Here is a 17,921-nt window from a genome sequence, read left to right as displayed (position 1 = left end):
ACCTTGGGTCCAGGCTCAGGCGTATATATGTCATCATGCGGCAGCCAGGAGTCAACTATCTGAGCCTTCAAACAGGGGAGTGAGCTAACTCAACGCTCACAGAGGAGGTGACGCTGAAACGTGTATTAGTGGCAGGGACAGCAGCTGCTGCTCAGGGAATGGGAAGGTTCTGGGAGCGAGAAGTAGCCCATGCTCCCAGAGCTGTGTACCTTTCCACTGATCGTCTGGTGACGCTCGATCCTAGGGAGGGAGATTCAATACAGTAAGAAATACTTTCCTAAAGGAAGGTGGGCCAGGGTCCCCGCAGCCTTAGGGCGAACACGCAGCTCTATCCCTCACTAGCTCTGCGGCCTAGGTAAGTCCCTTCATGCCGACTGCCTCAGTGACCTCATCTACACAGTTGGCATGATTGTATGGTTGTTGTGAGCATCACATGATTAATGCTGTAAAATATTGAGCATAATGTGGCAAAATGTTAATTTGTGAATCTAGACAAAGGGTATGTAGTGTACCATTCTTGCAACTTTCCTATTGGTTTAAATTTTTGCAAAGTAAGTGTGGGCGGGGAGGGGGGAGCTGGGGGGAGGGGGAGACAGACAATTCTTGCTTGTATAGAATACCCAGAAACTGATACCAATGGTTGCCTCTGGGGAGGGGAGTTGGGTGGTTGAGAGGCGACCTACTTTTAATTTTCACTGTAAGCCCTTTTGTTCTCTTTGGATTTGATATTGTGTGAATGTACAACTTGTTTGAAAAGAATTTCTGAAAGTCCTACCATGCCTCAAGGCCAACTCCATGGCCACTTCCCTTAAGAAAATGCTTGGCATGTTCTGCTCAGGTCCCTGGACACAGGCAGCACCTGCCCTGCCAGGAGGGTCCACCGCTGGGGGCACACAGAAGCATTCGAGTCACGCCTGCCTGGAAGGAGCTCATAGTTAAGCAAGTGGAGAAACAGGAGGCCGACAGACAGATACAATCCAGGGAGCTATGGAGGTGCCTACAAAGGCACCCAGCTGCATCTGCAGCTTCAGGGACAGCTCCTTGCAGGAGGCAGGGCCTGGGCTGAGTCTTGAGCTGACTAAGACCCAGCCAGGAGGAGGCAGAGACAGAAGGAGCTCAGGGTTGACGCGCAGGGTCTTGAAAGCAATGGGTGTGTCCATGAGTACAAGCACCGTGATATGACTGGGTAGTTCAGAGAGATGAGAGTAACAGCAACGAGGGTTATTGGGAGGATTAAATAGATGTGCATGTGGAGGTTTAGCATATGCGTATGAATACCTATTATGACAGATTGGAGTTCAGCCTCTTCAGGGAGATCAGTGTTGTTGTTGTATAATTATTTTTTATCTCCATTTTACAGACAACAAACATGAGGCTCAGGGTATTTAAAGAGCTTGTCTGTGGTCAGAATATAGACCCTCTGAGTGAGGAGTCAAGCCCGGCAGGCTGACATCAGAGTTGCCTGGGCAATGGAGAGCCATTAGCTCAACATTTTAGATAAAAATAAGGGCTGTTTGTCTGGAGGATGAATCAGAGGCAGAGGACTGGAAACATTATCCATCAGGAAACTACTACATTAGCCCAGGAAGTAGAGACGGCAGGGACCTGAACTAAGATAGGGCCAATGGGAGAAGAAGATGATGAATTTGGGAAATATTTCTTTTAGGAGATAGAATAAGTATATGTAATCTCTCACTGTACTACATTCCAAAACTTGACTGTAAGCACCATGACCACCATGATAGCAGGACTGGATCCGGGTCCCTGCTGCAGGTCTAGTGCCTAGGTCAGTGCCTGGCACAGGGTAGGTGCTCAAAAGTGAATTAATGACCGTTCACTGCTCTTTTATTGTCATATCTCCCACCCAGATTATAAAACCCAGGCAAGCAGGGTTCCAGGGGCCTGGAACAGACTAAGCACAAGGGCAAACAGTGTAAACAGGTGAGCAGCCACTGGGCTGGACACTTAAGATGTGCTCACTTTATTGCATATCTGAATGTATAATGTGCATCTCCAGGAAAAATAAACAAACATGCAAAGGTCTCTCAAGTGGGCCCCAATGCAGGTAAATTGTTCTCTGTGCACCTGACAGCTGCCCTGGGAAGTGTCCTTGCATCCTGTGAGGGAGCAGAGCTTGCACACACACACACACACACACACACACACACACACACTCACGCACATGCGAGTGCACTCACAGATACCCACTCTCACGTGCAGCTGTAGAACTCCCACACACATATACACAGGCACACACCCACAAAAGGTAGCCACTGTTTGATCTTTATCACCACCCTGGTCCCTAAATGAGAACTCCAAATCCTTGTAGTTTGATCCAAAAACACTGTCCTGGTTGGTCAGAATGGAGCCACTCTGATTGGTTGGTGAAGATGCTCATGAGGCTATTATAGTAGTGCAGCTCCGATTGGACGGGAAATTTCAGCCCTATTGGTTGAAATACTATCCCAGGAACTCCTTTACAAGGCTGGCTCAGACCTCACTCACGGACGCAGTGCAGGCCTGCAGTCCCATGCAGGCTTTCCCCTAAAGTGTGGCTTTCATGCGGAGCTGCTATGCTCTGTTTTTAAATTTGAACCCAGTCAGCCACCAGGAGCCCAATCAACTCACAGAACAGCGGTCAAGCTGCTATTTTAAGGAGGAGTGGGGTGTTTTATGCAGCAAAGCAACCTGAGAAGGGGCCTTAACGGGTACATTGATCCTTGGGGTCAACGTAAGTGTTTGTTTCACTTAATAGGAAACTGCCAAACAGTTCTCCCAACCGGAGAGCTGGCTCTCCTCTCCCCCTTTCTCTTCTAATCTATATATACCGTATACTAAAAGGCTAAGCGACCAGCCGACCGGCTGACCGGCCGGTAGGTATGACCCGCACTGACCACCAGGGGGCAGACGCTCAACGTAGGAGTTGCGGAGCGACAGCAACTTTGCAGAGTGCCCTCCGGCACTCTGGGACCCCTCGGGGGGTGTTGGACTGCTGGTTTTGGCCCGATCCCCACTGGCCAGGCTGAGGGACCCCACCTGCCAGAGGGACCCCCACTCACTCCACAGACACCCTTAGAGCTGCAGCGCCACCCCAGGTGTGGCCAGCCAGGGAGGGACCTCAGGAAGTTGGCTCCAGGGTATGTCTGACCCATCTCGCTCAGTCCCACCCCACCCGCCACACTCCAATTAATTCCCTTTCAATGTGCATGAATCCATGCACCGGGCCTCTAATAATTAATAATAAGATTCACCTGGGAGGACATAGACTCTCCAGATTACCAGGGCCCTTCCATGGAAATTCTGAATCAGTGTTATGTTAGGAGTTCAGAATCTGTTTTTTAATAAGTGTGCCAGGCAGGATTTCTTATCTTAGGTAAGTTTTAGAAACAGGGAATGGAGCCAAGGTTCTCAAGTCCTGGGGGATTTAAAAAATACCTACTCCTGGCCTCCATTCCCAGATATTCTGATTTAATTGGCATCTGGAAAAGCTCCTTGGGAGATTCTAATGTCCAGTGATTAAGGGAGAGTGGAGCGGAAAAGGCTTTGAGGTCAGGCAGACCTGGGATAGTCCCAGGAGAGGCCCCTTCTCAGGTAGCTTTGCTGCATAAAACACCCCACTCCTCCTTAAAATAGCAGCTTGACCGCTGTTCTGTGAGTTGATTGGGCTCCGCTGAGCAGTTCTGCTGGTCTTGCTGGGGTTCTTTCATGCAAGTGCAATCAGAGGCTGTCCCCAGCAGAAGGTGGCAGGGCCTGCCCAGGGTGTGAATCTCAGGAGAGGGGTGCACAGGGGCCATCTTTGCCACCAGCTCCCACAGAGTTATTATGAGGACAAATAAGTTATTATGAGGACAAATTGCTCAGAAACTATTTATTATTATGCCTATAATCCTTATGTTGGGCTTGGCAAATTTTTTTGGTAAAGAGCCAGACAGTAAATACTTTAGCCTTTGTAGGTCATATAGTCTTGGTTGCAACTACTCAACTCTGCCATTGTCATAGACAATACACACATGAGTGAGTGTGGCTCTGTTCCAGTGAAATCTTATTTACAATAACAAGTAGTGGTCCAGATTTGGCCTGTACTCTTGGGTCCCCTCTTTTCCTGTTGCCTGGCCTTCCTTTCCTGGCCAGTCTCTCAGGAAGGCCTTCTCCGTGTTTGTAGTCGAGCCCCTGGCAGCCATGATGGCAGCTCTTGGGGAAGCCGTGGCCCTGGAGTACTGACAGTGTGCTTGGCTCTGTAGCAGGTGCTGCGTATCTGACACCTACAATCTCACTCAACCCAACGACCGCTGTGTGAAATCACCACGGGCAGTGCCAAGTGGGGCCTGATAGGGCCTTCTGACCCTCTGCTCATCTCCTACCGGCCTCCTCAGAGGCATCCCATTTTTTTAAATCCTCACCCGAGGATATTATCTCCATTGATTTTTAGAGAGAGTGGAAGGGTGGGAGGAGGGGGAGAGAGCGAGAGGGAGAGAAACATCAATTTGGGAGAGACTCATCCATTGGTTGCCTCTCATACACACCCAGACCGGGCAGAGGATCAAACCTACAACCCAGGTTCTATTATTATTTTAAAAGTAAATCTTTATTGTTGAAAGTATTACATAAACTCCGCCCCCCCCCCCCCCCCCCCCCCCGCTTTTCCCTCTCATTGACCCCTTCTAGCCCACTCCTGTTCTCCGCCCAAGGCCTTCACAACCTAGTGTCTGTGTCCGTGGGTTATGCATACATGCATACGAGTACAAGTTGTTTCGTTGATCTCTTCCCTCCCACCCACCCACCTCCAACCTTCTGCCTGAGATTCCACAGTCTGTTCCATGCTTCTCTGGATCTGTTTTGTTTATTAGATTCCACATGAGTGAGATCGTGTGATACTTGTCTTTCTCTGACTGACTTATTTCACTTACCATGATACTCTCCAGGTCCCTCCATGCTGTCTCAAAGGGTAAGAGATCCTTCTTTTTTACTGCTGCATAGTATTCCATGGTATAAATGTACCACAGCTTTTTTATCCACTCATCTACTTGACTGATTCCAGATCTTAACTATTATAAATTGTGCTGCTATGAACATAGGGGTGCATACATTCTTTCTGATTGGTGTTTCAGGTCTCTTAGGATATATTCCTAGAAGTGGGATCATTGGTCAAATGGCAGTTCCATATTTAATTTTTTTGAGGAAACTCCATACTGTTTCCCACAGTGGCTGCACCAATCTGCATTCCCACCAGCAGTGCACTAGCGTTCCCTTTTCTCCACATCCTCACCAGCACTTGTCATTTGTTGATTTGTTGATGGTAGCCATTCTGACAGGTGTGAGGTGATACCTCATTGTCGTTTTAATTTGCATCTCTCTGATGATCAGTGACTTTGAGCATCTTTTCATTTGTCTCTTGGCCATCTGTATGCCCACTTTGGAGAAGTGTGTATTTAGGTCCTTTGCCATTTTTTAATTGGGTTGTTTGTCTGCCTTTTGTTAAGTTGCATGAGTTCCTTACATATTTTGGAAATTAACCCTTTATCAGATGTGTCATTGCCAAATATATTCTCCCATACAGTGGGCTCCCTTTTCGTTTTGTTCATGGTTTCCTTTGCTGTGCAGAAGCTTCTTTTTTTATTTATTTTTATTTATTTTTATTTTTTTATTTTAGTAAATCTTTATTGTTCAGATTATTACATTTGTTCCTCTTTTTTTCCCCCCATAGCTCCCCTCCACCCAGTTCCCACCGCACCCTCTGCCCTTAGCCCCCACTGTCCTCATCCCTAGGTGCACAATTTTTGTCCAGTCTCTTCCCGCATCTCCCACAACCCTTTCCCCACCAAGAATAGTGAGTCCATTCCCTTTCTATGTCCCTGATTCTATTATAATCACCAGTTCATTCTGTTCATCAGATTATTTATTCACTTGATTTTTAGATTCACTTGTTGATAGATGCATATTTGTTGTTCATAATTAGTATCTTTACCTTTTTCTTCTTCTTCCTCTTCTTAAAGGATATCTTTCAGCATTTCATATAATACTGGTTTGGTGGTGATGAACTCCTTTAGCTTTTCCTTATCTGTGAAGCTCTTTATCTGACCTTCAATTCTGAATGATAGCTTTGCTGGATAAAGTAATCTTGGTTGTAGGTTCTTGGCATTCATCACTTTGAATATTTCTTGCCACTCCCTTCTGGCCTGCAAAGTTTCTGTTGAGAAATCAGCTGACAGTCGTATGGGTACTCCCTTGTAGGTAACTGACTGTCTTTCTCTTGCTGCTTTTAAGATTCTCTCTTTGTCTTTTGCTCTTGGCATTTTAATTATGATGTGTCTTGGTGTGGTCCTCTTTGGATTCCTTTTGTTTGGGGTTCTCTGCACTTCCTGGACTTGGAAGTCCATTTCTTTCACCAGGTAGGGGAAGTTTTCTGTCATTATTTCTTCAAATAGGTTTTCAATATCTTGGTCTCTCTCATCTTCTGGCACCCTATAATTCTGATGTTGGTACGCTTGAAGCTGTCCCAGAGGCTCCTTACACTATCTTCGTATTTTTGGATTCTTTTTTCATTTTGCTTTTCTGGTTGGGTGTTTTTTCTTCTTCGTATTTCAAATCTTTGCCTTGATTCTTGCGCTCCTCTGGTCTGCTGTTGGGAGTCTGTATAATATTCATTATTTCAGTCCATGTATGCTTAATTTCTAGTTGTCTCTTTAGATTTCTTGAGGATCTCAATAACTTTATCGGCGGCTTCTAGACAGTTCTTGAGAGACCTTAAAAGTGTGGTTCTGAACTCAATATCCTCCATTGACAGTTTTGTCCTGTTTCTTTGTCTCCGCATTTTTTATGCTTTCTTGGTGCACCCCCTAGTGATCTTTGTGCACAGTCTTGTTGTAGTTAAGCCTTGATTGTTGTAGTTAATACTAGGGGGATTTGACCTCCAGGCCAACTGGCTGTGAGAATCAGCTGTGTCTGCAGTGGGAAAACTTCTGTCCTCTAGGGAGGTGCTAATCTAGCCTTTGCCTGAGGCTATCTGGCAAATGGCTCTGCACAGGGATTGGGTCGGGCGGGTCGCACGGGATCAAACAGGGCGGGCAGAGGGAGCAGTTATGGCTGCTCTCAGTCCCGTCCCCAGACGCTCTGCCTCTCAGAGTCCCAGCAACTGCTGCAAACCTCGGAGAGAAAGCTGCCCTCGCGTTAAGACCGATGCTAGACAGTCCCGCTTCTCCCGTTTGAGTCTGGGTCCCTAGAGACTCGCCCAGAACTGGAGCTCAGAATCTGAGACTCCCTCCCGATTGAAAATGACAACCATGGCCTCAGCTGCCAGCCTGCTCAGTGCATACCTCCGCACCTTTGTATTTTCTGCACTGCGCCTCCTCTGAGTCTCGTATGCTGTTCTCTTTCCTTCTAGTTGAAGAATTTCCCCTCAGCCAGCTTTTCTGTGGTTCTGGGTGATGTCCGTTCCGTCTTTTAGTTGTATTTGTGAAGTGGTTGTTCGAGGCAGCTAACTCCGGTGTTTACCTATGTCACCATCTTGGTTTCTCTCAAACCTCACGTCTCAGAAGCTTCTTATTTTGATGTAGTCCCATTTGTTTATTTTCTCCTTAGTTTCCCTTGGAGATGTATCCATAAACATATTGCTACAAGAGGTGTCTGAGATTTTGCTGCCTGTGGTTTCCTCTAGTTTGTAATGGTTTCCTGACTTACATTTAAGTCTTTTATCCATTTTGAGTTTATTTTAGTGTATGGTGTAAGTTGGTGGTCTAGTTTCATTTTTTTTTGCATGTATCTGTCCAATTTGCCCAACACCTTTTATTAAAGAAACTGTCTTGACTCCATTGTATGCTCTTGACTCCTTTGTCAAATATTAATTGAGCATAACGTCTTGAGTCAATTTCAGGGGTCTTTGTTCTGTTCCATTGATCCATATGCACACACACACACACACACACACACACACACACACACAGTGGGGCCTTGACTTACGAGTGTCCCAACTAATGGGTTTTTCGAGATACAAGCCGTCTCTCGGCCGATGTTTTGCTTTGAGTTGCGAGCTAAAATTCGGGTTACGAGCCAGCTTCAGACAACCCCACTGCTAGTTGGCGCAGCGAACGTCACAGTGAACGCCACAACATCAGACCAGCATCACGTGTCTCACTCGTTCACTGTTGATTTGACATACAAGTAATTTGAGTTACAAGCTCCATCACGGAACGAATTAAACTCGTAAGTCAAGGCCCCACTGTATTACAAAGGGTATTACATATGTGTCCTTTTTATTTTCCCCGCCCTTGACAATCCCCTGACTTCCCCTACCCCCCAGTGTCTTATGTCCATTGGTTATGCTTATATGCATGCATACAAGTCCTTCGGTTGATCTCTTAGCCCCCTCCCTCCTATCCCCCAACCCTCCCCGGCCTTCCCGCTGCAGTTTGACAATCTGTTTGAGGCAGCTCTGCCTCTGTATCTATTATTGTTCAAAAGTTTATAATGGTCTTTATTTTCCATGAATGAGTGAGATCGTGTGGTATTTTTCCTTCATTGACTGGCTTATTTCACTTAGCATAATGCTCTCCAGTTCCATCCATGCCATTGCAAATGGTAAGAGTTCCTTCTTTTTTACAGCAGCATAGTATTCCATCATGTAGATGTACCACAGGTTTCTAATCCATTCATCTACTGATGGGCACTTAGGCTGTTTCCAGATCTTAGCTATGGTGAATTGTGCTGCTATGAACATATGGGTGCATATATCCTTTCTGATTGGTGTTTCTGGTTTCTTGGGATATATTCTTAGAAGTGGGATCACAGGGTCAAATGGGAGTTCCATTTTTAGTTTTTTGAGGAAACTCCATACTGTCTTCCATAGTGGCTGCACCAGTCTGCATTCCCACCAGCAGTGCATGAGTGTTCCTTTTTCTCCACATCCTCTCCAGCACTTGTCGTTTGTGGATTTGTTGATGATAGCCAGTCTGACAGGTGTGAGATGGTACCTCATTGTTGTTTTGATTTGCATCTCTCGGATGATTAGTGACTTTGAGCATGTTTTCATATGTCTCTTGGCTTTCTGAATGTCCTCTTTTGAAAGGTGTCTATTTAGATCATTTGCCCATTTTTTGATTGGATTGTTTATCTTCCTTTTGTTAAGTTGTATGAGTTCCTTATAAATTTTGGAGATTAGGCCCTTATCAGATATGACATTGGCAAATATGTTTTCCCAAGCAGTGGGTTTTCTCGTTGTTTTGTTGATGGTTTCTTTTGCTGTGCAAAAGCTTTTAATTTTGCCAAAACCGGTTTGGCTTAGTGGATAGAGCGTCAGCCTGCGGACTGAAAGGTCCCGGGTTCGATTCCGGTCAAGGACATGTACCTGGGTTGCAGGCACATCCCCAGTGGGAGATGTGCAGGAAGCGGCTGATCGATGTTTCTCTCTCATCGATGTTTCTAACTCTCTATCTCTCTCCCTTCCTCTCTGTAAAAAATCAATAAAATATATTTAAAAAAAAAAAAAAGCTTTTAATTTTGATGTAGTCCCATTTGTTCATTTTCTCTTTAGGTTCAAATGCCCTAGAGCTCTATCAGTGAAGAAATTGCTTCAGCATATGTCTGAGATTTTGTTGCCTTTGGATTCTTCTAGAATTTTTGTGGTTTCCCGTTGTACATTAAAGTCATTTATCCATTTTGAGTTTATTTTTGTGTATGGTGTAAGTTGGTGGTCTAGTTTCATTTTCTTGCATATATCTGTCCAATTTTCCCAACACCATTTATTGAAGAGACTATCTTGACTCCATTGTATGTTCTTGCCTCCTTTGTCAAATATTAATTGAGCATATTGGTTCGGGCCGATTTCTGGGCTCTCTATTCTATTCCATTGATCTATATGTCTGTTCTTGTGCCAGTACCAGGCAGTTTTGAGAACAGTGGCTTTGTAATACAGCTTGATATCTGGTATTGAGATCCCTCCTACTTTGTTCTTTCTCAGGATTGCTGCAGCTATTCGGGGTCTTTTTTAATTCCAGATGAATTTTTGGAGAGTTCGTTCTAGATCTGTGTAGTATGCCGTTGGTATTTTTATGGGAAGTGCGTTGAATTTATAGATTGTTTTGGGTAGTATGGACATTTTAATGATGTTGATTCTACCAATCCATGAACACGGTATGTTCTTCCATCTGTTTATGTCTTCCTCTATCTCTTTTTTCAACGTCCTGTAGTTTTCTGAGTAGAGGTCTTTTACCTCTTTAGTTAAGTTTATTCCTAGGTAGCTTAATTTTTTTGGTGCGATGGTAAATGGGATTGTTTTTATAGTTTCTCTTTCTGAAAGTTCACTATTGGTGTATAGAAATGCCTCAGATTTCTTGGGGGTTAATTTTGTATCCTGCTACATTGCCAAATTCATGTATTAAGTCTAGTAGTTTTTTGACGGAGTCTCTAGGGTTTTGTATGTATAATATCATGTCGTCTGCAAATAAGGACAGTTTTACTTCCTCTTTTCCAATTTGGATGCCTTTTATTTCTTCTTCTTCCCTAATTGCAATGGCTAATACTTCTAGTACTATGTTGAACCAGAGTGGTGAGAGTGGGCATCCCTGTCTTGTTCCTGTTCTTAGGGGAAATGATGTTAGTTTTTGTCCATTGAGTATGATGTTGGCTGTGGGCCTGTCATATATGGCTTTTATTATGTTGAGGTATGATCCTTCAACTCCCACATTGCTGAGAGTTTTTATCAAAAATGGGTGTTGGATTTTGTCAAATGCTTTTTCTGCATCAATTGATATGACCATGTGGTTTTTTTTCTTTCAGTTTGTTTATGTGATGTATCACGTTTATTGATTTGCGGATATTGTACCATCCTTGCATCCCTGGGATAAATCCTACTTGTTCGTGGTGTATGATCTTTCTGATGTACTGCTGGATCCGATTTGCTAAGATTTTGTTGAGGATTTTGGCATCTATGTTCATGAGGGATATTGGCCTGTAATTCTCTTTCATTGTGTTGTCTTTCCCTGGTTTTGGTATTAGGGTGATGCTGGCTTCATAGAATGAGCTTGAAAGTGCTCCTTCTTCTTGAATTTTTTGTAGTAGTCTGAGGAGGATAGGTTTTAGTTCTTCCTTGAATGATTGGTAAAACCCTCCTTGTGAAGCCTTCTGGTCCTGGGCTTTTGTTTGCTGGAAACTTTTTGATGACTGCTTCAATTTCTTCCATAGTTATTGGCCTATTGAGATTTTTAGATTCTTCCTGATTGAGTGTTGGAATGTTGTATTTTTCTAGGAATTTGTCCATTTCCTCCAGGTTGTCTAGTTTGTTGGAGTAGAGCTGTCCATAGTATTTTTTAACAATCATTTGTATTTCTGTGGGGTCTGTTGTTATTTCGCCTCTATCATTTCTGATTTTGTTTATCTGGGTCCTCTCTCTTTGCTTCTTAGTGAGCCTGGCTAGAGGTTTGTCAATCTTGTTTATCCGTTCAAAGAACCAGCTCTTGGTTTCATTGGTTTTCTATATTGTTTTTTTGGTCTCTATGTCATTTATTTCTGCTCTGATCTTTATTATCTCCTTCCTTCTGCTCACTCTGGGGTTTTCTTTTTGCTCTCTTTCTAATTCTTTGAGTTGAAGAGTTAGATGATTTACTACCATTTTTTCTTGTTTTTTTGAGATAGGCCTGTAGAGCTATAACCTTCCCTCTCAGGACTGCTTTCATTGCGTCCCATAGGTTTTGGGTTGTTGTGTTTTCATTGTCATTAGCTTCCAGGATGTTTTTAATTTCTTCTTTGATCTCATTGGTAACCCAATCAATATTTAATAACATGCTATTCAGCTTCCAAGTGTTTGAGTATTTTGGGTTGTTTTTATTGTAGTTTATTTCTAATATTATGCCATCGTGGTCTGAGAAGATGCTTGGTATGATTTCAATCTTCTTGAATTTGGGGAGACTTTGTTTGTGACCCAATATGTGGTCTATTTTTGAATCTGTCCCATGAGCACTTGAGTAGAATGTATATTCCGTGGCTTTGGGGTAAAGTGTTCTGAAGATGTCAATTAAGTCCATCTGATCTAGTGAGTCATTTCGGATTGCTGTTTCTTTGCTGATTGTTTGTCTAGAGGATTTATCCAGTGATGTCAGTGGTGTATTAAAGTCCCCTACTATGATTGTATTGTTGTCAATCTCTCCTTTGATATCTTCCAGGAGTTTTTTTATGTATTTGGGTGCTCCTGCATTGGGTGCATATATGTTTACCAGGGTTATATCTTCTTCTTGTATTGATCCCTTTAGTAATATGAAGTGGCCTTCCTTATCTCTTGTTATGGCCTTCACTTTGAGGTCTATTTTGTCTGCTATAAGTATTGCTACCCCAGCTTTCTTTTCTTTTCCATTTGCCTGAAAGATATTTTTCCATCCCTTCACTTTCAGTCCGTGTGAGTCCCTTCTTCTGAGGTGGGTCTCTTGTAGACAGCAAATGTATGGGTCATGTTTTTTTATCCATTCAGCTACTCTATGTCTTTTGGTTGGAGCATTTAGTCTGTTTACGTTTAAAGTTATTATTGAAAGGTACTTGTTTATAGCCATTTCTTTTTGTGTGTGGATGTTTTCTTTCTGAGATTTTTATTTCTTCTTTTTACACCAGTCCCTTTAGCATTTCTTGCATTGCTGGCTTGGTGGTGATAAACTCCCTTAGCCTTTTTTTGTCTGTGAAGCTTCTTATTTCCCCTTCAAGTTTGAATGATAGCCTTGCTGGATAGAGTATTCTTGGATTCAGTCCTTTGCTTTGCATCACTTTGTAAATTTCCATCCATTCTTTTCTGGCCTGATGTGTTTCTGTTGAGAAATCATTTGATAATCTAATGGGAGATCCCTTGTATGTAACTTTCCGTCTCTCTCTTGCAGCCTTTAAGATTCTCTCATTGTCCTGAACATTTGCCATGGTAATTATGATGTGTCTTGGTGTGGGTCTTTTCGGGTTCACCTTGTTTGGGACTCTCTGGGCTTGTGTGACTTTTTTCTTCCCCACCTCAGGGAAGTTTTCTGATATTATTTCTTCGAATAGGTTTTCTAATCCTTGTTCCTCTTTCTGTTGTTCTGGCACCCCTATTATTCGTATGTTGTTTCGTTTCATGTTGTCCCAAAGCTCCCTTAGGCTCTCCTCCTGTCTTTTAATTTTTTTCTCCATTGCAGTACAGTTTGGGAGTGTTTTGCTTCCTTGTCTTCTAATTCACTAATTCGGTCCTCCGCTTCTCCTAGTCTACTGTTGATACTTTCAGTGGTGTTTTTTATTGCAGCTATGTCACTCTTCATTTCTCCTTGGTTCTTACATAATTTATTGATTTTTTCATTTGTTTCTTCTTGCTTCTTGCATAAGTTATTGATTTTTTCATCTATTTCTTCTTGCTTCTTACATAGGTAGTTGATTTTTTATCTGTTTCTTCTTGCTTCTTGCATAAGTTGTTGATTTTTTTCCTCCATCTGGTTTATGCACTCTAGGACCCTTATTCTGAATTCTTTTTCTGTCATGTTGCATGCCTCTGTATCACTTAGCTGCTTTTCTGGCGAGTCCTCCTTTTCTTTCCTTTGGGGGTTTCTTTGTCTTCCCATGTTTGATCTCACCGACATATCTAGACATTGAGTCGTTCAGTGGCTGCTCCCTGAGTGGCAGTGGCTCCTCTGGCTGTGGTTGCTTCTTGGTCATTTGTGGTAGCAGCTGCTCCTCCGTTGGCAGCAGCTCCTCTGGTGGGTGCTGTTCAGAGCTGTGGTGGCTCTTCTGGCTGGTTGGGGAAGGCTTCACGTACAGCTGCTATTCCTCAGACAGAGGGTGTGGTGCTCACGAGGCTGCTGTTGCTTGGATCTGTTGCGTTGATTTAAAGGCACAAAATACAACACAACAAGGCACCACATACCAGGCACTGAACACAAATATATTCACGATATTAATAACCCCAAATAAAGGTGACCACCCGAATTAAGAGAATTAGGGGATAAGGAAGAAAGAAGAGAAAAAGATAAAAGAGAAAAAAGAAAAGAAAAGTAGGGGGAAAAAAAGAGTGCAACAATGAAATTGGGAAAAAGGAGGGGGGGGGAGAAAAAGAAAGAGGAAAAAAAAGAGTGAAAAGAGAGAATGACGTAGAAGAGGGGAAGAGACTATTTATATGAGGAGAAAACTCCGATAGAACCGCCACTAATCCCAACAAATTCCAGCAACAGCTCCCTGGAGATGAATGCAAACTAGAAACAACCAATAATATCAAGAGAGGCAAGGGAAAACAGAAGCACAAAAATAACCGGGGGGGGGGGGGGGTGGAGGGAGGGAAAAAACCAGCAGAAAAAAAAAAGAAAAAGAAAAACAACCTCACAACCAGTCCTAACACACACACACACACACACACACACACACACACACACACAAAAAATATACTCAACAATCAGGCAAACAGCAACAAAACAGTAGAAAGATAAAAGAAGAGAAAAAAATTTTTGGATCTTGAAGAAAGGTAAGGGATATGTGTATAAGGATTTAGAGCAGTGGATTGGAAATTGGATATATAAGTAGGGTGAAATTTTGAGAGGAGGTAAACAGAAGGAATAGGGAAAATCTAAAGCAGGAATAGGGTAAGAGAAACAGGACAACAAAAGGGGAAAGTGAGGGAGAGGGTTTTAGCATAGAGGTAAAATTGAGGTAGGGAAAATTGATGCTAAAGGAACGATGAAAATAGAATGGAGAACACTAATCCCAAAATAAAATAAAGAGAAAATAAAATGGCACTTTAAAAAATGGTGAAATGGTAGCAGTAATAATACTGGTTAAAAATAAAAATGTAGTAATTAAAAGGGTAAAATCAGGTGATGGAAAAAGAAGAAGAAGAAAAAAAATATTGGTTTCTTAGTTAAAAGGTGAAAAAAGAAAAAAAATTTTGTAGTAGTGAAGGTCCTTCGGTTCTTCTACTCATCAGTCTGGCTCACCTTAGTCCTGCCAGGTATTCAGGAGAGTGTTGAATTTACCTGCGATACACTTCCTCTGTGTTGTAAACCACAGTCCTGATTTTAAAGCAGGCCGTATTTGTGTCCCAGACTGCCTTAATTTGTGTTTAGCTAAGAGTCAGTTTGTGGCTCAGCCTCTGGGTGGCAGTGTTTTTGGGTTGGCCTCCGAGGCTATACGGCTTCTCTATGCAGTAGCAAGGGTTTATTTTCTCTATTGCACTTAAAACTGGTTTGGGGAGGTCAACTGCCCAGAGCTGGTTCTTTAATCATTATCCTGCTCTGTGTTGTTGATGGGACTGAAAGTCCCTCTATAGGCCAGACCCTGTTAACTCCCAGGGACTGATCAGATTGTTTTAATCCTTGATCTCATTCAGGGTGGAATCTGGGTGTGGCTGTGCTCCTTGCCTGGGGGCTAGGTGGAGGAGTCCCATCCTCCGGAGAGAATGGCTGCCCTGATCCTGGCCCCAGGGGTGTCTCAGCACTCAATTCACTTCCACCTCTCCTGGCCCCCCCTCTCTCCTCAGCCTCTCCCCAGATTCCACTCATCTGCACCTTTTCCCTCTCTTCAGCACAGGTGAGTGTCTGTATCCGAAAAGTCTTATGAACAGGATTCAGTGAAAACAAACAAACAAATGCCGGCCGCGGAAACAGGGAAGGCTGAGTTTCTGTAAGCTCTTCTCTTACCGGCACTGCATGCTCTGGTCAGCTCTTCGGGCTGCCCCCTCTAGGCTCAGTCCTCCGTGATCACAGAACCCAGATCTCAAATTCCCCGGCGCCAGGAATCCCAAGGTTCTCCTTTCCCCAGTCAGGAGCTGTGCCTGTCCCAAGAGACGCAGCTGTCTGCCATGCGGTCTCCCTCTGACCCTCTGGGCTCAGAGGTCTGGCAAACTTTCCTGCCCAGATCCCTGGGTTTTTTTTACCTTTCCAGGGGAGTTCTGCCCTTCCTGGCTGCAAACTGTCTCACCAGCTGAGTAATTTTGCCAATTCCGGGTGGGTGTTATTGGTTTCAGCTGCTTACTCCATTTGCTCCGGGACACGACCTGGGAGGCATCTGCCTATATCGCCACCATTTTGTCTCAGTCTCTCTCCTCTTCTCATAAGAACGGGAGTCATATTGTCAAGGGTAGGGAAAAAAAAAAAAAGGAGACATATGTAATACTCTTTGTAATACTTTAAGCAATAAAAAAAAAGGAAAAAAAAAAGAACTGGAGTCATATTTGATTCAGTTATGGTCTTTTGATACAGGGGAGTGCCACAAAGCTATTAAAGAATGAGAGAGTGTTGAAGTGGCCAATCGTCTGCAAAATATGGTGAAGTTTAAAAGCTAGTGAGAAAATGGTGTGTCCAGTGATAGTTCATTTCTGTTGTAAGTATATATGTATCTACAATATACATAGTTAGTTTTTTTTTAAAAAAAGAACTGTAGGCACATACAACTGTTGTAATTAACCCTGGGAAACTGGAGTGGGCCCTCACCTAATCTATAGATTTATAGTGTGTTTAACATTTTTAACAGAGTTTTGTCTTTTTTCACTCATATATAAAAAGTTGTATGATGAAGGCTGGTGTCCCATTACCCAGCTTTAATAATCATCAGCCGATGACAGTCTCCTTCAGGCACACCCCATCGCCTTGTCCCCTCCCATATTATATTGAAGCACATCTCCAGCTCATGTCATTTCTTTCATAAATACTTCAGCCATGTCTCTGAAAGATAAGGGCTTTTTTTCTAAAGTAGCCACAATACTATTATCACACCTAAAAAAAATAATTCTTTAATATTATCAAACTCCAGTAAATAATTTTTAGTTATAAGAGCATTAATTATTTTTTGTAATAATAAAAAAAAGAAGAAGAAAACGTGTCAATGAGAGGGTAGATTGGTACAGCTTTCCTGGAGGTTGGGTTAGTGATGCTTCTCAAAGGCCTGAACAATGTGCTTATCTTTGGCCCAGCAAACCCAGCCCATGAATTTGCTCTAAGAAAACAAAATGAAAGAGTTGCACAGACACCTTGTCCCCAGAGTGTGCAGTGCCTGTTCCAGAGAAGTTGCTTGAAAAATATTTGTTGAATCTGAAGTTGAGATTCTCTGCAGATTTGCTTGTAAAAGAAAAACCAAAGCAACAGAAATGTATGGCATTCGGATACTGGCTAAATGAAGGCAGGTCCATAAAATAGAATATGGTTCTGGCGTTTAAAATTGGTTTGTAATGACACATGTAGACACTCCCCTCCCCGAGAGTGTGGCGTGGACTTCATGATTGGTGTCCAAAGAATATAGAACAAAAGGGTGGGAAATGGTACCTTTACGAGGGTGAGACCCAGCACATGCTCCCTACCTTAACATCAGGAGTGACACAGCATGTGGCTACCAGGCACCCCTCGATATAATGCAGTGAGAAGGACACCTCACCTCTGTGGTCTTCCCCGTAAACCGTAATAGACCAGAGGAGCTGAAGGAAACAAGTCAGGCGGAATGCATGTGGGGTCTGAATGCAATCCTGGAACAGGAAAAGAACATTTGTGGAAGAACTGGCAAAGCCCTAATAAAGGAAAAATCTGTGTGTGGTCTCATACAGTTTTTGCTGAATTAACTCACTGTTTTGTAAAAAGTTATTAACAAGGTATGTGTAGATACATGACTAGATCAGCATATATGAACATATACATGCACATGCAGGAAAACAGCAGCCTGGAAACATACACTTCCGGGCTTGGGTCAGAAGCCTCCAGGGGCAGCCAGAGAGAGCGGCAGTGACTGGGGAGCTGGAGTGTTCATGGTCCTTCTAAGATGGGCAGCAGCTGTGTGGCCCCAGCCAGTTGCTGGCCTATAGCTCTTGAACCCTGTCCTGACAGATCTCTTTTTCCAAAGCAAACTAAAAATCCTAGTGGTTACACAAATTTCCAGGGCTCACTCAGCTGGGGAAGGAGGGCTCCAGGTCACGTGGCCAAGGAAAAGCAGGCTGGGGCTGAAAGAGGTCGGCA

The sequence above is a fragment of the Myotis myotis genome, unplaced genomic scaffold (genome assembly GCF_014108235.1).
Source record: "Myotis myotis isolate mMyoMyo1 unplaced genomic scaffold, mMyoMyo1.p scaffold_m19_p_29, whole genome shotgun sequence".
In the NCBI taxonomy this organism is placed as follows: domain Eukaryota; kingdom Metazoa; phylum Chordata; class Mammalia; order Chiroptera; family Vespertilionidae; genus Myotis; species Myotis myotis.
The sequence above is the reverse complement of the archived record's forward strand: the minus strand, read 5'-3'. Positions refer to the sequence as shown.